The following is a 24,805-nucleotide window of genomic DNA, read 5'->3' on the forward strand; positions in this document are numbered from 1 at the left end:
TGATGGCATCATGGCGACCCACAAAACAACAAAACTACAGGCCCCCCAACCTCGAAATTTGACAACACAACCCATCATCCATGCCTCTAGGTTGATACAACAAAAAGAAAAGAAAAATAAAGTCCTAATTAGAGGGAAAGGAATAATTGCTTTTATCCAATTACTGCCAGTTAGAGGGCTAAGCTCCGCCCACTTATCTGCACAATAATAATACACATCAAATCATAGCATCAGACAGTTAGGAGACACCCCTAAAGGCCATACAGTCCAACCCAATTCTGCCATGCAGGACACAATCCAAGCACTCCCAACAGATGGCCACCCAGCCTCTCAATACTAATACTAATAATAATAATAACAACATCATCATACAATCCTAAGATTTGGAGCGATCATCCAGATCAACTTCCTTCTACCATGCAGGATGACACAATCCAAGCACTCCTGACAGATGGCCATCCAGCCTCAACAAGTTCTCACCAACACCACCAGACAACACCACAGCAACGCGTGGCTGGGCACAGCTAGTGGCTTTATAAACAAGCACCTTGGTATCTCATCAAACACTCTCTGCTTCATACGGGAAAATGCTGCACTCGCAGAGCTCAGGCGGTGTTGTATTTCAGTGTCGATGTTGACTTTTCTGGAGTCAAAAGACTTTTGTAAACTGTGTTAACCTACAGAACTCCCTGTTGAAATATTGCTTTGATCAAATTAAATGTTTTACTTGGGGGGGGATCTTTCATGCTTGGTAACATTATCCCAGATTATCTGCTTTGAAGTGGATTATACGAAGCTGGATCTACTCTGCCATATAATTGGAAGGGTTGTGAGGAATTTAACGAGGTGGGAATACTGTGTGTCTCTAGTTGTGTTCAATATTTTTCAATATGTGGCCAATAATAATAATAATAATAATAATAATAATAATAATAACAACAACAACAACAACAACAACAACAACAACAACAACAACAACTTTATTTTTATTCTGCCCTATCTCCCCAAAGGGACTCAGGGCGGATTTCTACAAACAAAAGCGTACATTCAATTGTTGGGTTATCTAAGCAATCATGCATGCATTTTCAATGTGGGATGGTTTATGTAGTTAGTTATGTTTGTTGCTTAGTAACCTGAGCCAAGCTGCATTCCAGAGTTGATGACACCATTTAGGGGGTTTTGCATATGAAATGGGAAATGGGAGTATCCTTTCTGGGGACACACAGGAAGTGATGTACAGATGCCTCTTCCTGTCTTCTCCTCCCTCTTCGCTCCTGCCATGCCATGCTGATGTTCCTGTTTGTTAAGAGATATGTAGTATCCTGAACTGTTTTTCTTTGGAACTAAGATGTTTTTGCCTGTATGACCATCATCATACAAGATTGTGAGTAAACATATTTTTGCTATTTTATTTGATGTCTCTGATGTTTATTTGATGCACATGACCTTTTAAAGGGAAAGGGAGGCTGGATATTTTGTCTTATTGTTTATTTTCTTTTTACCTCTGCTCACATAAACCCCTAGTCTTCTGCGTTTTTACTGCTCTGCACCAATATTTAACCATATTGGGATCATAATCTTAACAGGTTATGAATATATATATATATATATATATATATATATATATATATATATATTTCTATTATCAATGCCTTCAAAAAACAGATAAATATTGGCATAAAATCCCAACAAGATTTTATGAATACAGCATTAAAAACCTAACATCAAATTAAACTTAATACAGTAGAGTCTCACTTATCCAAGCTTCACTTATCCAAGGTTATGTATTATCCAAGGCAGTCTGCCTTTTAGTAGTCATTGTTTTTATAGTAAATGTTGCAATGTTTTGGTGCTAAATTCATAAATACAGTAATTACTACATAACATTACTGTGTATTGAACTGCTTTTTCTGTCAGTTTCTTGTAAAACATGATGTTTTGGTGCTTAATTTATAAAACCATAATGTAATTTTATGTTTAATAGGCTTTTTACTTAATCCCTCCTTATTATCCAAGATTTTTGCTTATCCAAGGTTCTGCCGTTTATCTTGGATAAGTGAGACTCTACTGTTTCAGTGAATTGAGTTTAACATCAATGACCTTAACCAATATAGTCAGACAGAATCAGACAAGAATTATATACCGTTTCCCTGAAAATAAGACATCCCCTGAAAATAAGACTAGTAGAGGTTTTGCTGAATTGTTAAATATAAGGCCTCCCCCAAAAGTAAGACCTAGCAAACTTCTTTTTGTAACCATGCCCGCCAATCAAAACACCAGAGCATGCAGGATTGGTAAATGTATGTACCATAGATTGATGTACATGGAAACAATGGTAGTAACAGTACAGTATACTACAGTATACAGTAGGTTGAAGTGGTGTAGCCCTGGCCTAGGTTCCTTTGCTATTAGCCACACTTCTCCCCTGGCTTATGCCTATTTTTACCACGTGAGTTCTACCCTGGCCCATATTGCCATCTTGTTCGATTTATATATTATACCCATTGGCTGTTGAAATTGCTTTTATTAATGGTGTTATATTGTTTTTAAATGTTGGACTTTTAAACATGTTTGTAAATTGCTGTTATACTGGTTTCTTGTATTTTGTATGATGTATATGTAATCAATGTTTTATTATGTGTAAACCGCTCTGAGTCCCCACAGGAGATAGAGCCGTATATAAATAAAGTTTGTTATTGTTGTACAGTATATAATAAATGTTCAATTCTTTTGTTCAACAATAAATGTGAATTCTTCTTCATGGAAAAATAAAACATCCCCTGAAAATAAGACCTAATGCATCTTTGGGAGCAAAAATTAATATAAGACATTGTCTTATTTTCGGGAAAACACAGTAGTGACATAAAATATAAATAAATGTTCACAGAAATGTAAAAAGCCAAGTGCAGTTCCACAGAGTTGCGTGGGTTGGATTATGCGGCCTAAAGTGGCAAATAGGCTAACATAGACTAACTGAACCCAGATACAGCATAGTTCTCGATCAGGATCTGGAAGAGGTCTCTCATTAATTAATCCTCCTCCTCTACATATGCTAATGAGCAGAAGTAGGTCTTTAGTTGTTTTTGAAGGAGAGGAGGACGGGGAGCAGCGTTATTTCTTTAGGAAGGGATTCCAAAGGAGGGGGCAGCCATGGAGAAGGCCCTCTCTCTAGTTCCCACCAGCTGTACTTGAGATGGGGGTGGGACCGAGAGCAGGGCCTCCTCCACTGACCACAGTGCCTGGGCTGGTTTGTAAGAGGAGATGCAATCAGTCAAGTAGTATGGACTCCAGCCATTTAGGGCTTTAAAGGTAGTGACCAGCACTTTGGATATAGTGTGGAAGCAGATCGGGAGCCAGTGGAGCTGCCATAGCACGGGTGTGGATCTCCCCCTGTATGGAGCTCCTGTTAGCAATCTGGCTGCTGATCTCTGAACCAGTTGAAGCTTCCGAACTATCATCAAAGGCAGCCCCACATAGAGAGTGTTGCAGTAGTCCAAGTGGGATGTGACCAAGGCATGAACTACCATGGTCAGATGTGGTGTCTCAAGGTACGGGCACAGCTGTCGCACAAGTTTTAATAGTGCAAAGGCGCTCCTGGCCACCACTGACATCTGAAGTTCCAGGGTCAGCACTGAGACCAGGAGCACCCCCAGACTGTGCACCTGTGTCTTCCAGAGGGGTACAACCCCATTCTACACAGGTTGTAATCTCACACCCTGATCCGCCTTCCGACTGACTAGGAGTATATCTGTCTTGTCTGGATTTAGTTTCATCTTATTTACCCTCTTCCAGTCCATCACTCTTGACAGACACTGGTTTAGGGTCAGGACAGCATCCTTGGTATTAGGTGGAAAGAAGTAATAGAGTTGGGTGTCGTCCGCATGAATTTGACACCAAATTCCAAAACTCCAGATCATCTCTCCCAGTAGTTTCATGTAAATATTGAACAGCATGGGGCACAGAATTGAACCCTGAGGGACCTCACAGGACACCGGCCAGGGAGTCGAATAAGAGTCCCCCAGCTCCACCTTCTGGGTCTGACCCTCCAGGAAGGACAGGAGCCCCCAAGTCCCATCCCAGAGAGACGGCCCAGAAGGATACCATGGTCGATGGTATCGAAAGCCACTGAGAGGTCCAGGAGAACTTGCAGGGACACACTCCCCCTGTCTAGCTCTTTTAGTAGATCATCCACCAAGGTGACCAATATCATCTCTGTCCCGTAGCCAGGCCTGAAACCAGACTGAGATGGATCCAGAAAAGCGATGTCTTCGGTGGAGTCGTCAGACCACCACCTTCTCCAGAACCTTGCCCATAAAGGGGAGGTTTGACACTGGCCTATAGTTATTAAGTAGGGCAGTACTACTGACTCCTTGAAAATACTTGGCATTATGCCTTGAGTCAAGGAGGCATTCATAAGCACCTTCACCCACCTGCCAGTCCCCCCTGGCCAATTTTATGAGCCAGGATGGGCAAGGGATTAGAGAGCAAGTGGTCGCCTTCATTTCTCAAGAAGATGCCTCAACCGCATTCAAGGAGATTGCATCAACACTGACGTTTAAATCAGAATGGATCTGAGCGACTTTATTTGCAAAGAACCTAGCGAACTCATCACAATGAGCTGCCCATTGGTCGGGGGTAGCTAACTCAGCGGATATCTATTCAACTAGCATCAATACAAAGTTGTCCTGTCTATATTCTTAATTATAATAATATGAAATTCAAGATAGAATAAAATACATAATCCGAGTATTTTTAGTAAGTCAAGAACATGGGAGATGAACAAATACATTTAGGCATGATTTACGCAGATAGAACAAACATTAAGTTCATGTTTGAATACTTTCCCAAAAAAACTCGTAGGTTCTTCTATAGTCTCTGTAGTAATAATTTTGAATAAGTACAGTACAGTCCCATTTAAATTCCAAAGAGTGGTAGAAAACCTTTTTGAGGCAAGCGTTGATCAGGAATGCGATCAGGAATGACAAGGATTCCCGGGTGCTTTTATCCTTGTTTCAGGAAAATTTCCCTTCTTCAGGTTGCTTGCTTCATGTGATTGAGAAAGTGTCCTTATAGGCTTTATTGAAAGAGACAAAATAATAGATATGCTATAACAGCACCCATTAACAATAAACAATTAACTATGATTTTATTGCAACAATTAAAGAGGGGAAAACACTTACTTCCTCTCTGGGAGTTAATGGCTCTGCGGCAGATTTTTCAATTGTGAGCTGTAGTACTGCTGACTTACAGTTGCGAGAAGTTAACTCCTAGAGCCGTGATGGTGAACCTATGACACACATGTCAGCACTGACACGCATAGCCATTATTGATAATACACGGCTATATGAGGCCGCATACAAAGCAGTATGGGGCCGCTTATCGAGAAGGATGTTTCATCCTCAGCTCCTGCACGGCCAGGTGCAGTAGCCGAGGATGAAACATTTGCTGTAGTGTCGTGTAGACACTCTGTGCCAGAGGTCTGTAGGCCAAAACAACAGAACTCCAGCAAAAAGAGTCAAGTTCTGGGACTTCCGGTTAGGCCTTTAGGGGATCTTCGACTTCACTTCTGGCTGGTGGAGCAGGGAGTAGTGGAATGCCGCAGGGGACGCATCTCTGGGGGCCCTCTGATCGCCATTATCAGCAACCACATAACCACATCAACCATCATCATCCATCATCCAATTGACTGTTCTGGGGTGTCGTGGATTTCTAATTGACCATCATTACTGAGATAAGTGAGGGGAAGGCTGGGAGAGGCGAGTGCCTGTGCTATGGGTGCCGTTTTCTGCCATTAGAAATAACAGCAGCCATATTAATTTACATAAGGAACACCATCTTGCAGCATAGTGCAGACTCCATTTCACCACTATTACTGTTGTGTATCCTTATTAACCCCTATTTCTGCTTATTAACCCTGCCCTTTCATGTGCCATCTTGGGGTCAGTTAGGCTTGTTAACCCCTAACTGCCTGCAGGGTTAACAGGTTGTCTATAATTCTATCTTCTGTCACTGCCTCCTGGACAAACTTTACAGAATTTATGAGGAAAAGAAAATTGGACTTTGACATAGATCTGTCTTATATATAAAGATCATTTTAAAGGATGAGGACAGAAATAAATAAACAGGAAAAAAAAAACAAGAAATCGAAGGATGAATCTCCAAAGCACAGATGGGAAGTCAACACACACAAAGTTTTGTTGTTTTGTTGTTGTTTTCTTTTGTTTTGTTTTTTCTCTCGCTCCTCCTTCTCTTCCCCCCCCATACCCTTGTTTTCCCTTAAAATTTCTAGATTTCTATTTTAGCTCTCTATCTATCTATACGTTGTTCTTTCGATGTATTTATTTCACATAAATCAAATAAATAATATTATAGAAAAAAGGAAGAAAAAGAGAAAGTTTCTGTATTAATACCCTCTAGCAATCCAATTTGAAATTGTTTTTCTAAATTGTAAGATGTTTAAAGGGTATCTTTCCTTCACAAATCAATCTGTATGAATATGAAGTCATGTATGCTAATTTCTAAACAGTTATAGGTTACAGAAGACTTCATTTACCAAACATATAGTTCACTGTGATGATGCAAACAGCCTTATTGCTGGTGATTTCACATCTGCTCGAAGAGAAGAACATTTTCTTTTGTTATATTAGACAGTACATCTTGCACATTTTATTGCACCTCCCAAAAATGCAAATGTTTCATGATCTAGTTCAGAAAATCTGGATTTTATGTCACAGTAAGAGGGAAACAAATGGAACTGTAACGTTTTTGGTGGTGTATGTGCCTAAAGTTGATTGCTAAAGGGCCTGTGTTCATAGGATAGAAACTTAGTAGACTTGTATAACCTTACATTTCTTGTAAATCAGGTGATTTCAAAGGAAACAAAAACTTGTGCACATGCACTGTAAAATGCTATAAAACTTATTTGCTGACTAAAGGGGTGTGTGGCAGATGGGGCTTGAGTCTCCACTGCCAGATAACCTGGACTGTGAATAGCCAAGCCTGTGCCATCCGTGACTCCCAGATTCCCAGGAAAAAGTGATTCCTCATTGGATAACCTTTGGGTAGATAGATAAAAATGACCACTCCGTGTGCTATCTGGCTTTTTATCCTTCTCAGGTTGTCAGTCGTATATTGGACTTAATAAACCAAAGAAACACAACCATCAGTTTACAGACCATGATAATGTCTTGGTTCAGAAAATTCATTGCTTGGCATGTTTATATGGCGCTGTGCCGTCCGCCGGACAATAAAAAACTATAAAACTGAAACGTGCTGTCCTTTATCCGGGCGAACTGCAAATCCCTATAAGCTGTCCTATAGATATTGAACGACTGAGTCTGGATAACTTCAAAAAGGATGTTTATTCATACAAGGTTGTAAACCTGGCACAGATCTTAAAGTTGCAGAAAATGAAACAAATTTCTATAGGTTTTAGGTACAGAATTATCCCTGGTTCCAGAAAGCAAAGGTGATTATAAAACCACTATACCCTAATCACGCTGCCTATATTAGAAGGAGAAACTCTTTCCTTCCCTATCTTTACAGCAAAGATTAGTTCTAGAAGCGACAGAATAACCCTGCTCCTCCAACTAGATTTCCTATTCCAGATCAATATAATTCAATACTTATCTAATTTGGATAGGCTTAGATTGGCCTGGTTTTGAGGATGATTTGTCCCAGTTAGCCTTGCACAGCTCCAGCACGTTGGAAGACTATAGCCAGAATGAAACTCTAAAATGGAGACTAGACCCTGGTAAAAAGGGCGGTCCTAAGATGTTGCATTCTTTGACCAATCACTGCAAAGAAAACTGCAGCCAGCTCTTGCAGATTCCAAGCCACTTTTCCTAGGCTATTGCAGCCAGAGGCTCAAACAAAATGTAAAGGAGGGAAAACAAACAAACGACCAATAGGTAAGGCAAACCATCGTCCTGGGGGACGGAACAGGCGCAGTCCTTTTTTAAAAGGCACATTCACCAGAGTTAATGGCTCCATTCAGTAACTGGTGGCTGAACACCATGTACCATTAATAACGTTATTTGTCTTTGAGAAGAAGGAGTTTTCGCAGGTGGACTTAATGTTTAGATGGTAATTATTATGTGGGAAGCAAAGAGTCTTATCTACTTCCTCCTTGTTATATTTGTCCTCAATTCAGCTACCATGGCAATGGAAGAAAAGTTCATTTCCCCCCATAATTAACATAATACACTCCCCACCAGTTCCTCGCTTCACTAAAACAGTATAGTGGGAAGGCCAAACAGCTTCCCACCAGTCTTTCTGTGGCCACCGGCCACCAGCACCTCACATTATGCACGACAGCAAATCCTTTTTTTGTAATGCACACCTTCAATATTGAGGTGCCGCTTACATTCTATGGCACATTATACTCAAGTAAATATGGTATAGGGATTCAAAGATAGCTTCAAATAGGACCACAGAACAGCTGGAAGAAAGGCCAGACAGGAGATCTCTGCAGGGAACTGAGGCCCCTTCTACACAGGATTATAGGCCTGACTGTGGTGCACCTGCAACAAATCACTCTGACCAAGAGATCATGAGTTCGAGACCATCCCTTGCCTGTGTCTTGTCTCTGTCTCTGTTATATGTTATGGCATTGAATGTTTGCCTTTATGTGTGCAATGTGATCCGCCCTGAGTCCCCTTTTGAGTGAGAAGGGCGGAATATAAATGTTGTAAATAAATAAATAAATAAATGGCAGTGTGGACTCAGATAACCCAGTTCAAAGCAGATATTGTGCATTATTTGCCTTGATATTCTGAGTTATTTGCTGTGTGGAAGGGCCCTCAGTCTGGATCTACACTGCCCTATTTTCCAGGATCTTATTAAAATAGAGCAATTTGAGATGGCTGTGGATAGTGAGATCCAGGGCGCAGATACCAGAAACCAAGAAATGGATACTGAACCCGTTAAGTAGTGATTGGCACCATCGCTCAGCCGGTCTGAAAGTCCATGCATTTGGCGAGCGAGTAAGCCATTATTTCAGAATAAATCTCACCAAGTTTGAAGATGAAGCCACCGAGGCATTTTATTGAAATCAACTGAAGTGATGTCAGCAATGTGGTAATCCGCGAAAGAAAGCTGAGATACATTATCATGAAAAACAGGTATTTACATACAGTGCACATTTAATTTCCCGCTTCCTCCCAGCTGTACAGGCTCCAACGTGATTGGCTGAGCCGCGATGACATTAGGAGAGGTTCCAGGTGGAGGCAGGGGCTTGGTCTTTGTTAGCCAATGAGAGAGTGTAATAAACACAATACTGTGCATATTAATATACATATTAATGTAATAAACACAATACTATGCATATTGATATAGATATTAATGTAATAAACACAATACTGTGCATATTAATATATATATATATATATATATATATATATATATATATATATATATATAATTAACACTATAATGGAATTTATTAGGCTTGTCCGATCGATGGAAAAAATGTTTCAATTCTCGTTTCTAAAGTAGGGGGTGCCAGCTCTTCGATGTAGAAATTATTTCTTAATGTTTCACTCAAAATTTTTGGATATTTCCGAAAATTCGAAATGTTTCTAAAATGTTTCTAAAATGGCGGACGCGCATTTCTTGAGCTATTCGCATCAAATTTGGTACAGTGGGAGAACAAATTCCACACTCTTTGCTCAACAAATTGCAAAATGTTTCCTGTCTCCTATGATTTTTGGTGAATTTTCATAACTTTTTATAATACACTATTTTTCAATATTTGAAGAAACCTGTTCCTGGTTTGAAAGTCTTATTTCCTGTTCAATTGGGTTCTTATCACTGTAAAAGTCCCTCTTCTACTTGTGTAGACTTTGGATTAGAAATGCAGCACATGCCAAGCAATGCCTTGACAGGATTGGCAACGTCCTTTGGAAACTATAAATTGCTGTGGACCCTCTATTGAATCAAATCAATGTCTGACTTTGTGATTGCAGAAATAAAACTCAGCCCAAGGCTTGGGAATAGAAATGGAGCGTGAGGGAAGCAATGCCTTGGCGGGTGCCCCACGTCCTTTGGAAACTATTACTTCCAATGTACCCTTTTAAGTTTGAAAGCTATGTGTGTCTTTGTAATTGATGCAATAACACTCAGCCCGGGGGCTTGGGATTACAAACGGAGTGTGAGGGAAGCAATGCCTTGGCGGGTGCCCCACATCCTTTGGAAACTATTTCTTCCAATGTACCCTTTAGGTTTGAAAACAATGTGTGTCTTTGTGATTGCTGCAATAACACTCAGCCCGGGGGCTTGGGATTACAAATGGAGCGGGAGGGAAGCAATGCACTTGCAAGAATGCAGACGTCCTTTGGAAAAAAAAAAGTTCCCTAAAACCAGCCACAGCAAGGACTCTGCCCCAAGCCCCCAGCCAATTTTCCCCCCCAAAAAACACAATATCGAACCAGCAACAACAGAAACACTCTACCCCCAGTTAGCCCTCTCTCCCCCAAACAAGCAAGCAGCAGCTTCCCAGAGCGCGCCAAACACCCTCTCTCCTCGGTATCCCAACCCAGAATGGCTTGGGTCGGCTGCGGTTGGGGATTTTGATAGAGATCCTCCACGTGGACACGGAGGACGCTAGCCCCCACCTTTGGCAGCCATTGTGGAAGACTGATTGGCCAGGGAGCGGCCATGTTAGGCTGCGCTAGGCTCCCATTCATGTTAAGTTGCAGAAACAAAAAATAAATAAAAAATAATTTTTAAAAAATATTAAAAAAAAATTTGGAAGGAAAAAAATTAACGAAAGTTTTAAGAAACAATTAGAGAATGGGCCAATGATGGTTCGAATTACATTGCCAGTTGCGCCCAGGGAAAATGTTTCAATACTTGTTTCAAAAAACGAGAACAATCCGAAATAATTACAAAACGAGAAACTTAACGAATATTTGGACAACCCTAGAATTTATTACATATTGATATACCTATTAATGTAATAAACACAATACTCTGCATATTGACATACATATTAATGTAATAAACACTATAATGGGAGTTTATTACATATTGATATACCTATTAATGTAATAAACATAATACTCTGCATATTGACATACATACGAGGGCTATCCAGAAAATATGTTACGTTTTGGAATTAAAAATTAACGAAGTATAGGATAAAATATTTATTATATGCAGTCAAAAGCCATACTTCAATAGTACCTTTAAACATAGTCCCCATTCAAAATTAGGCCCTTTTCAGAACTATTAAAGAGTTTACAAACTTCCTACCCCCTGCAGTTTCCCGCCGCGTCCAGAAACTCAGCCAGCTGAAGAATGAATGCAGGAGGGAGGAGCAAACAAATCACCCGCTCTCCCTTCTTTTCAAGCAGCCAGAATCGGCCAGGACTGTGGCTGCTTCTCCTCGGAGGCTACACCGCTTTCCTCCACACACGGGTTTACCTCTCCTTCCAAGGAGAAGCAGCCAGAGTCAGCCTATACTTCGTTAATTTTTAATTCCAAAACGTAACATATTTTCTGGATAGCCCTCGTATTAATGTAATAAACACTATAATGGGAGTTTATTACATATTGAGATACCTGTTAATGTGATAAACACAATACTATGCATATTGACATACATATTAATGTAATAAACACAATAATGAGAGTTTATTCATTATTTATTTGTTTTATTTTATTTACTACATTTATATCCCACCCTTCTCGCCCCAAAGGGGACTCAAGAGTGGCTTACAAATATTGACATATTTACGTACAATGTATTATATTATTAGCATCGCACAATATTAACAGAGCATAATGATACCGTAATAATAATAAAGATTTTCAGAACATAACACAGTAATCGTATTCTATATTATATTCTGATTCTGCCAACTTTGCAGTTCGAAAACCTACAAAATGTGAGTAGATCAATAGGTACCGCTCCAGCCAACCAGTAACACGCCCTGAGTTCCCTTCGAAGTTGGGATAGGGCGGGGTAAAAATGCAGTATGTATGTGTGTGTGTGTGTGTGTATGTATGTGTGTATATATATATATATATATATATATATATATATATATATATATATATAACCATTGTACTATACCAGGTACCCTCAGAGGTTGTGAGGTCTGTTGGAAACTAGGCAAGTGGGGTTTATGTATCTGTAGAATTTCAACAGAAAGGAAGAAACCATGAAAATGAACAAAATCTGAGTATTGAAAAAGCTAAAATTGGGACAGTAAAAAAATAACAACACTCAGAAGACAAGAAACAATCAGGGCCAGTTAACCCCTCCAAACAAGGGATTTCCCCAGGCAGGAAGCAGCCAGATCTTGAAGCTGAAAGGCTTTTCCATGCAAATCAAAGTGGCCAATTCAAATATTCACACCTGCCTAAAACAGAAAAGAGTTATTCCTCCCATCCTGAACATTCCACAGATATAGAAACCCCACTTGCCTAGTTTCCAATAGACCTCACAACCTCACATATAACCCAGAATATCAAGGCAGAATAACCCACAATATCTGCTTTGAACTGGGTTATCTAAGTCCTCACTGCCCTATATCCCAGTTCAATGTTTGGTGCTAAATTCGCAAATATAGTAATTCCTACATAACATTACCATGTATTGAACTGCTTTTTCAGTTAATTTGTTGTAAAACATGATGTTTTGGTGCTTAAATTGTAAAATCTTAATGTAATTTGATGTTTAATAGGCTTTTCCTTAATCCCTCCTTATTATCCAACATTTTCGCTTATCCAACGCTTTTATTTTTCAGTGATTGGTTGGAGGGGGCAAAATTCTGTTCTCCTGCACTTGAAAATTTCCTAGGGCCGGCTCTGCATAGGATAGAAATCAATCAAAATGGATTGGCTGGTAATGTAAAAACTTACTAGAATGGTTAACTTGTTTCTGAAACACTGTACACCAGGGTTCAAAAAGGAGGGTGAGCAGATTTCCTCTTTGTTCTTTTTAATGTTCCTTGTTTAGAAATTGCATGTTTCTTTTTCTCTTAGGCGCCTTCTCCAATGCCATATAATCCAGATCATCAAAACAGATAATCCACATTGTCTAATTTGAACTGGTTTTTTTAAATAATTTTTATTAAGTATTTTTGCATACAGGTTTAAAATAGTGGGGTTCAAAAATGGGAGAGGGGAGTAGGGGGGTAGGGATGAGGGGGTGGGGCTGGGTGCGAGGATATAGAAGAGGGGGGAGGAAAAAGGGGAAAGGAAGAGAAACAAAAACAGAGGGGGTGGGTTTTAGGAGGGGGGAGGGGGCTAGAGAGAGGTTCGGGAAAGTCGTTTGAGTCTTTGGATGTCAGAGAGTATTCCCGTTGTGGTGTCGGCTATTCCATGGGTAACTGTCCCTTTGGCGCCTTCTCCAATGCCATATAATCCAGATCATCAAAACAGATAATCCACATTGTCTAATTTGAACTGGTTTGTATGTATCTGCTCTGCTATTAAATCTAGTTAAGAAAATCTAGATTTTATGTTACAGTAAGAGGCACACAAAAGAAAATGCAACTTTCTTGGTGGTCTATGTGCCTAAAGTTAATTGCTTTTTTTAAAAAAAAATATTTTATTTATAATTTTACTTGTACATAAAAATGAGGAAAGAACATATAAACGAAAGAAAAAGAAAAGAAAAGAGAAATACATACCTAAATTTGTGTAAATTTGTTATTACAAATACCTATTAAGTGGAAAGAGGAAAAAACAAACACCTGAACCAAAACCCTATATCCACTTCCAGCTCCTCTGTATTGCCTTGTATATCATCGTATAAACATTTGATATTTTTCAGCAAATCTTCCTGTATAACCAGAAGTCTAAGAGTTCCTGTGAGCGGAAATCACAAAAGTTCTATTTTGCTTCTTGCTAAATATTGCCTCAGTTTGTTCCAGTCGGTCCATTGTCTTGACGAAATGCTCTGTGATATTTTTTGTATTAATAAATCCATGTTTTTAATATCAATTAATTTCAGCAACCATTTTTCTATTGTGGGGATTTCTTGTGTTTTCCATACTGTAGCAATGCATATCCTGGCCACTGTAACCATGTATATGAAGAGTCTTTCCAAGTTGGAGTCCATTTGAAAGTCAACCATGCCTAATAAGAAATACTCTGGCTTTGTATTGAATTTGATTTGTAATATTTTCTCCATTTCTTTTTTTATTTCCTGCCAAAACTTTTTTATTTTTCTACAACCCCACCACATATGCATAAAGTCTCCATTATGTTTCTGGCGTTTCCAACAATTCCCTTCTCCTTTTCCTTTGCTAAACTTCGCAAGCCTTTCCGGAGTAAGGTACCATCTGTAAAAGACCTTGTACCAGTTCTCCCTCAGTTCTATTGCATATATAAGCTTTTGGTTCTTTTTCCATATCTTTTCCCAATCTGAAAGCATGATCGTATGTCCTATTTCTCTTGCCCATTTTGTCATTACTGTTTTTACCTGAACTTCTTCTGTATCCCATGTCAATAATTCTTGGTATAATATTTTTATTATTTTAACTTCTGTTTTTTGTATTCTATCCCAGCATGTTTCCTTGTATTCAAAACCTGTTTTCCTGTCCTCTTGAAAGATTCCCTTTATTTGCCAGTAATTTAGCCATGTCATTGTAGGGTCCATTTTTTTAATTTCTTCATATGATTTGAGGGTAGCCTCTAGATTTCCCCCCCTTAGTATTTGCCTATAGGTCAGCCATGTTTCCCTTGGCACTTCTCTCAAGTGCTCTGCCTCGAGAGGAGAGTACCACATAGGTATCTTTTTATAAAATCTTTTATTGTATTTCTCCCAGATTCCTATGAGTGCTGCTCTCAAAAAATTGTTTCTAAAATTTCGTTCTTTTCTAGATTTCTCTCTACACAAATAGCTGTGCCACCCTTTCCTTAGATCCTGTCCCTCTAAGGCTAGTGTTTTCCTTTTAGATAGGGTGGACCAGTCCTTGACCCAACTCAAGACAGCAGCGTCGTAGTATAACTGAAGGTCTGGTAGACCCATCCCTCCTCTCTTGATGTCTAAGTATTTAAACCCTATTCTAGCTTTCTTCCCATCCCATATAAATTTCTGTATATCCTTGTGCCATTCTACTATAATTTTTTTTGTTCTTAAAATTGGTAAATTTTGGAATAGGAAATTTACTTTGGCTAGTATCTTCATTTTCACTATTGCAATCTTCCCTAAGAGTGAAAGCTGGAGAAATCTCCATTTCTTCATTTTTTTTTCTTTTATCTCCCTCCATTTCCTCTCGTAATTGTTTTTATATAATTGGGCATTGCTTGCGGTTATTTCTATCCCTAAATACCTGATTCTTTTAACAACTTCTATACCTGTGTCCCTTTGCAGTTTCTCTTTTTCTTTTATGTGGCATATTCTTTGTTAGTATTTTGGTTTTCCCTCTATTTATTTTCAGTCCTGCCACTTCTCCAAAATTCTGGATTGCCTTCCACCATTTTTCAAATTGAACTAATGGGTCTTCAATTAAACATACCAAATTGTCAGCATATGCTCGCATTTTATAGCTATAGTTCTTGGTTCGGAGGCCTTTTAACTCTTTGTTGTTTCTTATAGCATTCAAGAGGATCTCTAATGTCACAATAAATAAAGAGGGTGAAAGTGGGCATCCCTGCCTTGTCCCTTTGTTTATATTTATAGTGTTGGATATCTGACCATTCGTTATTACCTGCGCTATTTGCTGAGAGTATATAGCTTTAATGGCATTCAAAAAGTAGAATCCCACGTCCATTTCTCTTAAAATTTCAAACATACAAAACCAGTTGGCATTGTCAAACGCCTTCTCGGCGTCTAAAAAGAGAAAGGCTATCTCCTTTTGGTTGTTCTTTTCGTAATATTCTATAGCATTTAGGATGTTCCTTATATTCTCTTTCATTTGCCTACCAGGTAGGAAGCCAGATTGTTCATCGCCTATTCTGACCTTTAACACCTCTTTTAGCCTGTCTGCTAAGATGCTGGCAAAGATTTTGTAGTCCGTGTTTAAAAGCGATATAGGCCTGTAGTTCTTGACCTGCGTGCTGTCGGCTTTCTCTTTGGGTATTACTACGATATTTGCACTCTTCCATGTTTGCGGAACTTTCCCTTCTTCCAAAATCCTATTCATGACTTTCTGTAGGGGTGTAATAAGTATGTCCTGGAAAGTTTTGTAATATAACATTGAAAACCCGTCAGGTGCTGGTGCCTTATTCAAAGGGAGTTTCTTAATTGCTCTACTTATTTCTTTTTCCTTAATCTTCCCATTTAGCAATTCTCTTTGGATTTCCGTAATTTTGGGGATATCCTGTCTCCCTATGTATTGCGTTACTTTTTCTTCAGCAATTTTGTCATCTTTGTACAATTTCTCATAGAAGGCAGTAAATTGTTGACCTATCTCTTTGTTATTGTAATAAATTTTCCCTTCTTCCTGTATTTTATTGATATACTGTACCTTGATTCATTTAATTTCCATCTAAATTCGCCTCTCCTTAGATCTCGCTTATCTAGCATCACCTCCAAGGGTGCATGGTCAGAGTTTGTTCTTGGGAGTATGTTACATTTGCTTATTTTATTTGCTATTGATTTATTCCCCCATACCATGTCGGTTCTGGTCCATATCTTATGCCTATTTGACAGGAATGTATAATCCTTTTGGTTCCCATGCAGGTGTCTCCAGATGTCTAACAGGTTTAGGTCTTCCTTCATTTTAAGGAAATATCTGGGTAACACTCCTCCCTGTGTGTTTTTTACTTTCTCTTCCCGATTGGATTTATCCAGTGCTGAATTAAGCACCCCGTTAAAATCTCCTATTACTATGAGATCTTCATAGTCTTGTTCAATTATTTTTTGATAGAGTCTTTCTACAAATTTTAGTTTGCCTCCATTCGGCGCATATATGTTACATATTAGGAGTGTCCTGTTATCTATCTCCACCGTGACCCCTAGCATCCTGCCCTCATGATCTTTGAAAGCTAGTTTGGGTGACAATTTCTCATTTACATATGTCACAACCCCTTTTTTCCTTCTCTGGCCCAGAAGAATAATACATCTTTCCCAGACTAACATGTTCTAGATGGGACACATGTTTGTGTGTTATATGTGTTTCTTGTAGACATGCTACATCATACTTGCCTTTTTTTATTTGTTGCCAAAATTTATTTCTTTTATTTGGCGAATTAAAACCGTTTATATTATTAGAGTACAATTTAAGCCTCTGCGCCATCATTCTTGTTTTCATCCTCCCCCCTGACCTTTTCCCATTTTCCCAGGTCCATCAAGTCCAGCAAATCTTGGGGGATTTTTCTCTAAGTCTTTTTTTTAAAATTTATTCAGTTCTCCATCTTCTCCTACTTTCCTTTCCTCTTTTTTCTCCTCTCCTCTCTCTTTTTGTTGATGTTCCCCTTTTTATTCTCATGTGTTCCTGCGTTTAAATATTTCTCGTAAAAGGGCGTGTGCTTTGGGCTCGCTTGTTATCCAATGTTTATTTCCCTCCCATCACTCCCTCCTTTCTTTCCCATTTGAATCTTATATTTCTTCTACTCAACTCATCAGTTAGGAAGAAATATTTACACCTCTTTTCTAAAACCGACATGGGGAGTTCTTTTAAAATTGCTATTTTATTTCCCTTGAAGTATGATGGAGCTTTAGCATTACCTTTCAGAAACTCGTCTGTAAGGCTTTTTTTGTTGAAATGAATCACTATGTCCCTTGGCGAATTGAATTTTCTTGAATGATTCGAATGAATTCTATAAATTCTGTCTATATTCCCTTCAACCATTTCTTTAGTTCTATGCGTTATGTTTGTTATAACTTCAACAATTTGGTCTCTTAAGTTTTCATCTTCAGCCTCTTGCATATTACGAAATCTGAGCTGGAATTCATTTTCTTTAGTCTCTAATATTTCTTGTTGAACTTTAATTGCATTTATTTTTTTTTCTATTTCACCTAAGTCTTTTCTTATCTCTCCTTGTTGGGTTTTAATTGTTATATTTTCTTTAGACCTTTCCTTATTGTCTTGCCTAATAAATTCTATATCCTCTTTTATTAGTTTTATTTCCTCTTTGACCAGTGTTTGAATTTCCACTTTTATTTCCTCTTTCATTCCCTTCATCTCATCCCTGATTTGGGTGTATTGTTTATCTTGTTTTTCTTATATCTTAATCACCTCTGTTTGTAATTTCAATATTTCCAACATAACATCTTTAATGCTGTAGTTATCTGTTAACGAATCTTTCCTGGCTGTTCCTCGTTTCTCCTTATCCTTATCCATTTTTGCTTTCACCGAGCTCATCTCTTATTTTGTACTTCGTTCAACCTGCTATACGCTGATATATCAATTGAAAATTATCAACCACAGCTAATACTGTCCAATCAGAAGCAAACTAAAAATAATAAAGACAAAATAATAATACTGGTAATAGTGTGTGAATATAAATATATGTGTAGCCGACCTTGCCGGGATCTAATGGCTGCTCCCACCCCTCTTTTTTTCTTTCTTTTTTTTCTTCTTCCCTCCTCTCCCTCTCTCTTCTCTCTCTCTTCCCCCCTCTCTTTCCCTTCTTTCTCTTCTTCTCCCCTTCCTTTCCTTCCTTCTTTTTCTTTCCTCTCCCCCTTCTTCTTCCTTTTTCTTTTACTTCTTTCTTTCCTATCTTATTGTATTTTCTTCTTGTCTTCTAAACCTCCTGTACTCCACTACTCCCAGTATCCCAACAGGACATACCCTAAGACCAAAACTCACAGTTTAAATAGAATCTGGCATGCAAAAGCCTCTTGCCAGGACACAGTGATACCAAATAATTTATAAAGAGAAAAGAGAAAAAGAAAAAAAAGAATAATGATGATAATGTGGTGCTACGATAATAATAATAAAAGTAATAATGGAGAAATAACAGTAATATAGATAGTGCTGTCCATCTCACTCCCTCGGTTATCTGGTCCTTGGTTGCTTTTGATGATCTTATTCCACCAACACGTTTCCCTTCCCGACACGCCAAAGTACTCTGTTATAGTCCAACCTAATTTTAATTATTTCGCACAGCTGTGCCTGGCTGATCCTCTTTGTTCCTCTTTGTGCCTGACAAGAACTCCCCTGTCCATACTACCTATTGGCACTTGAGGTGGTGCTGGCTGTTCTGTACGTCTCCACGCCATTCGACCCGCGCCGCTGCACCGCACGTCCCCATGTCGCACGTCTCCCCGGCGCGCGTCACGTTGCTGCAGCGTGCGTAGCGTGCGTCGCTGCATCACCGCATCGCTGCGCCGTGCCTCTCCTCTCCTCTCCTGTTACCTCGTCCCTCGCCTCGCCAGCATCGCACGTACTCTCTGCTGCCTTGCTACTTCCTCCACCCACAGGGCAGCCAACTCTGTCCCAGCCACTTCCAACCTCGTAGGGCAGAATGGTCTTCTCAATCGTGGGTTTGTTTCGTTCTTCCTTTACTTCCTTTCGCCCTTTACCTTTACTTCCCTCCACCGTTCACAGAGGATCAAAAGCACTCTTTCCCTTCCCTTCCTTAGGCTTCTCTCCTGCTTCGTAGTGCCACAGTCTATCTTTGGCAATACAGACTCACTTTTCTTCTGTAGGTACACTTCTTCCCTCTCTCTTCTCAAAATTTTAAAATAGTGGCAGCGTTCTATCCTAGCCATTGCTAGGGAACCTCAACCTTGCTCTGCTCACCAAGGACTTTTCCCGTGTTGAACACTGACTGGTTACCCTGGGAGAGTCCTCCAGTTTTGCAACCCACCGGATCTGCACCACCGGTGAGTGGGAGCCTCGGCTCTACCTGAGCTCTCGGTGAGGTCAGAACGCTGAGGAGTTGAAGAGCCTCAGCGTTCTGCTGCGTCCGCCATTAGCGCCACTACTGGAAGCTCAAGTTAATTGCTAAATGGCGCATGTGCATAGAAGAGAAACTTAGTAGACTTGTATAACCTTGTGATTTCTTGTAAATCAGGTGATTTCAAAGGAAACAAAAACTTAGTAAAAACTCTTGTGTGCATGCACTGTAAAATGCTATAAAACATATTTGCTGACTAAAGGAGGGGCGGTGGCAGATGGGACCTGAGTCTACACTGCCAGATAACCTGGAATAAACAGATAATCTGGGATCAGATTCTGCAATAGAAGGCAATGTAGATCCAGCCTATGTTTAGTGATTTACTCTTACACTCACTCAGTCGTCTTTTGGTAATCTGTGGTATTCACACAACATTCCCGCAGCTTCATATTTCAAATGAGTTTATTCTCTTGCTGCCAGCTCTCTCCCCTCTCCAGCTTCCACAACCATATATAGAAATAAAAAATACGATAGAGTGGATAATCAAACTTTGGTATTCAGTGATATCATTTATTACTTTGGGATCTTGTTTCATTTCTTCTGTTGCCCATCAAAATCTTAACTTTCTTTTAATTCCTTGACTATAGTTTCCATCCTGATTCATGACTGAGATATAGGTCATGGGATATAGGGCAGTATAGATCCAATCCAAGGTTCATAGTGGAGTGAGAACCAAATCTCTGTTCGAGACTGTCATGCCGTCTCACTGAACATTCATATTGCTTTATAACATTTTTTTAAAAAGGAATCCTTTAAAATGGGTTGCTAGAAACCCAGGGAATAGATGAATTCAAGAGCTACACTGGTGTTTGATTATGTGACTGTTTGATTATGTGGATTCTGGTGTTTAATTAATATGGTGTTTAATTAATTGGAAACTCATGAGAAAGAAATCATATTAATTTGTCTATATTTGGGGTTGCTTTTGTTTCTTAATAGTATCTCATTCTCCGGCGTCTCCACAAAGCAACCAAATTCATTTGTTGCAAAAGTCTCGATTAGAACAGCAAAAATATTGAGCATAATAAATCCCAAAAAAAGGGGGATATTTACAAAAATCATTCGTATGGTGACAGTCCCTCGTGATCGTTTGAGAACCTGTTAGGAAGAAAAACAGAAAGTTTCTGTTTTAATACTCTCCAGCTATCCAATTTGAAATTGTATTTCTAAATTGTAAGATGTCTAAAAGGTATCTTGGCTTCACAAATCAACCTATATGAACATGCAGTAATGTATGTTAATTTAAAAACAGTTAGAAATACAGTTAGAAGGTGGTAGTGGTGGCTTCTCGGTGGTGGCTCCCCGGCTGTGGAACAAATATCCAACAAGCCCCAACCCTTCTGGGGTTCAGAAAGGCCGTGAAAACATGGCTGTGTGCACAAGCTTTTAACGAGTGATGTGATAACATCGACATGGTCCGACAGAGGGCTGAAGAATGAGGTTTTTAGACAAATTGATCTAATTTACATATGTTTTAAATGTTATAATGTATTTTAATGATGTATTTTTATAGTTTTAATTGATGATATATACTGTTTTTGTTTTATTATTGTGACCTTGGCATTAAATGTTCCAACTGTTGTAAGCCGCCCAGAGTCCCCCAGGGTAAGAAGGGCAGGGTATAAATGCTGGAAATAAATAAATAATAAATAAGACTTAATTTACCTTCATGACCCTCCACCTTGGTGAAGCAGATAGCCTTATCGGCAATTATTTCACACGTGCTTCGAAAAGGAGAACAATTGTTTTTTAGTGTATATCCTAACACATTTACAATAGTACATCTTGCACATTTTATTGCATCTCCTAAAAAATACAAATGTTTCATAATTCAATACTTGTCTTTACATCATCACATCACTGTTACCTACCAAGAGACACTATGCCCATATATAAAACTGAGATATACAAAATTATGCAGTCCCTATCTATTAATATCAAGACAGTGATGACAATAACAGCAATAACATTTTCATAGCCAGTCATCCTCACATGAAAATATTGACAAAGATTTTGCGAGGAGTTCTTCTCTACGGTTCTGCCCAGCCATAAATTTTAGGGAAAAGGAGGAAATAAGACTTACTCAATTTATTATTGCATAAATCTATACATGTTGGTAAAAAAAAGAAAAGAAAAGAATATCCTCTAAAATCTGGATTGATGTCTCCACAGGTCAATGTAAACACTGTACTCTAACTCATATACCAAAAAAGGGAAACATCCCCTTCTCTGGATGGCAAAAAAGCAAGAACTTAGTCTTTCCTGGGAGAACATAAAAGAAGTCTCCATAAAATGACTCTCAATTTAGCAGCAAGGCATATAAACATCCATAATTTGGGCCACAATATCTGCCCTAGATTAATATATGAGGTTGACATATACACGGGTATATAAGGTATTCACTTTTGGCATAACGTTCCTTACCTCTTGCAAGCTGGGCTTACCTTTTGGGATGAGGCAAAAGAGAATACAGACCGTGAATAGCCAAGCCTGAGCCATCCGTAACCCACAGATTCCCAGGGAAAACTGATTCCTAATTGGATAGCCTTTGGGTAAAGACGGATAGAAAATGACTTTACTCCGTGTGTAATCTGTCTTTTTATCCTTTTTATCCTAACACAACTATCAGCTTACAGACCATGATAATGTCTTGGTTCAGAAAATTCATCGCTTGGCATGTTTATATGGTGCTCTCCTTTTTTAAAAGGCATATTTATCAGAGTTTATTGTATTATTGAGAACACCATGTGCCATTTGCCTTTGAGAAGAAGGAGTTCTTGCAGATGGAACTAATGTTCAGATGGTGATTGTTGTGACTGTGCCTTCGGGGATTATGGTTGATGGTGATGGGATCCGAAGAGGAAGAAAAAACCCTCGTGATGAGGGTTCACTGGAGGAGTTGCGCAGGAAGTGACTTAGAGAGCTATATGGGGGATCTTCTGAGGAAGATTCAGATGGGGAGTTTGGGGAAATGGATGCTGAGGAACAGGTGGTGGCTGGGGAAGGGGGCACTGAATGGGCACAGCCACCGCAGATGTCTGGGGATTTGGAGCCTATGGATACTGCTGAACCTGGGGTTTCTGCAGGAGCAGATCCCACTTGGGATGCTTGGAGAAGGGAGGATGGTTCTTTAAGTGTCCATAGGGCTAAGTGTGGGCAGGATGATTGGGACTCCGACGAATTGCTAGGTACTCTGGATCCACGAGCTCTAGCTGTGTGGAGTTCGGACTCTGAGTAGATTTGGGACACCTGGTGTTTGGGTGTGAGTGTTTGGTCACCCAGGAGGAAGGGGAATAAAATGGGAATGTTTGGCCACTGCACTTTGCGTGTGGCAAGGTGTTGCTGAGGCGCCATTGGGATCTCTGTGTTTCCGTGAAGACTGGACTTGGACTGTGATTTGGATCTGCTGATACCATCGGGGCTTGGCTCTCTGTGTCTTATCGTGGACCTGGTTTGGATGACTGCACCCTCTTCGGACTTTGGATTGAATTTGACCTGGCTTCTGTCTTCGCCCTCTGACTGACGACTACTCCCGGCTTCTGACTACTGGTTTGCCTTTCGGAATTTGCTGCTGCCTCCTGACCTGACCTTGGATTCTCCTGACGACGGCTATTCATCATCCCTTTGAAGCTCTCGGCTTTATCTGCACCGTGGAAGCAGTTTACTGCTCTTCTAGTTTGTTTGTTTTCACACCAGTTTACTGTTTTTCTTTTGGGAACTGTCCCTTTAAATCCGCAGAGCCGGCTGGCTGTTTTCAGAAACGGTTTGGAGCCAAAAGAGGCTTTTGCACTTTCAGTTATACTCTGCAGCTTCTGGAAGGTTTCAAGCCTTCATTTATTTTGCATATTTTCTAGCAGTCAACTCAATTTGTTCTCCAAAGCTGAATTGAAGCGTCTTTTAGTTTTTATTGAATGCCAGCGTGGGAAAAATAGCTTGGCTTGTTTTTGAGTTATTTTTGTCCAAACTACTCTTGAAACACTGATAAATGAAGTGTTTCAAGGATACCTTCTGTGTTTATGTTACTCTTGGCTTATCTTCTGAATAAACTCTGTTTTGTTTGTTAACTGGCGTCTGACTCTTGACAGTGATTGTTATCTGGGAAGCCAATAGTCTTATTTCCTTCTTTCCTGTTATGGTTGGCCTCAAGTCATCTTCAATGGCAATGGGAAGAAAAGTTCATTTCCCTCTACAATGAACTGGCAGCTGTCTGGACCCCTTAGTCCAGATTAGAACCAAAGCGTTACACTTGCCACCAGTTTCTCACCCCACTAAAACAGGCCCCTTCTATACTGCCAGATAATTCAGATTATCAAATCCAAAAATCTACATTATCTGATTTGAAGATTATTATATGAATCTACAATGCCATATAATCCGGTTCAAAGCAGATAATGTGGATTATTTGCCTTGATATTCTGGGTTATTTGGCTGTGTAGAAGTCTAGTTCTATACTGCCCTATATTCTATGATATTAAAGTAAAGCAATTTGAGATGGCCGTGGATAGTGAAATCCAGGCTGCAGATACCAGAAACCAAGAAATGGATACTGAACCCGTCAAGTAGCGATTGGCACCATCGCTCAGCCAGTCTAAAGGTCCATGCACTTGGCGAGCTAGTAAGCCATTATTTCAGAATAAATCTCACCAAGTTTGAAGATGAAGCCACCGAGGCATTTTATTGAAATCAGCTGAAGTGATGTCAGCAATGTGGTAATCCGTGAAAGAAAGTTGAAATACATTATCGTGAAAAACAGGCATTTACATACAGTGCACATTTAATTTCCCGCTTCCTCCCAGCTGTACAGGCTCCAACGTGATTGGCTGAGCTGCGGTGACATTAGGAGAGGTTCCAGGTGGAGGCAGGGGCTTGGTCTTTGTTAGACAATGAGAGAGTGTTCCCCGCTCTCGTTGTACATTTCCCTCTGTACAATGGATGGAGAGGGGGCGGCAGTTTAGGAACGAAGGTGCTGAAAGTGGGTCTTGGTTGGATTGTGGGGTCCCAG

The 24,805-nt window shown here is 39.6% G+C and overlaps 1 protein-coding gene across 1 annotated transcript in view; it reads left to right on the plus strand.

The window, feature by feature from the left end:
- The first annotated feature begins 1,029 nt into the window (after window positions 1-1,029).
- LOC100565490 (vespryn) overlaps window positions 1,030-24,805 on the plus strand; it is a 46,103-nt gene continuing 22,327 nt past the window's right edge. Inside the window, exon 1 of the mRNA XM_062969547.1 lies at window positions 1,030-1,384. The gene's annotated coding sequence lies outside the window, so the exon portion shown is untranslated. The remainder of the gene's footprint in view (window positions 1,385-24,805) is intronic.

Source organism: Anolis carolinensis, chromosome 2 (assembly GCF_035594765.1).
Source record: "Anolis carolinensis isolate JA03-04 chromosome 2, rAnoCar3.1.pri, whole genome shotgun sequence".
In the NCBI taxonomy this organism is placed as follows: domain Eukaryota; kingdom Metazoa; phylum Chordata; class Lepidosauria; order Squamata; family Dactyloidae; genus Anolis; species Anolis carolinensis.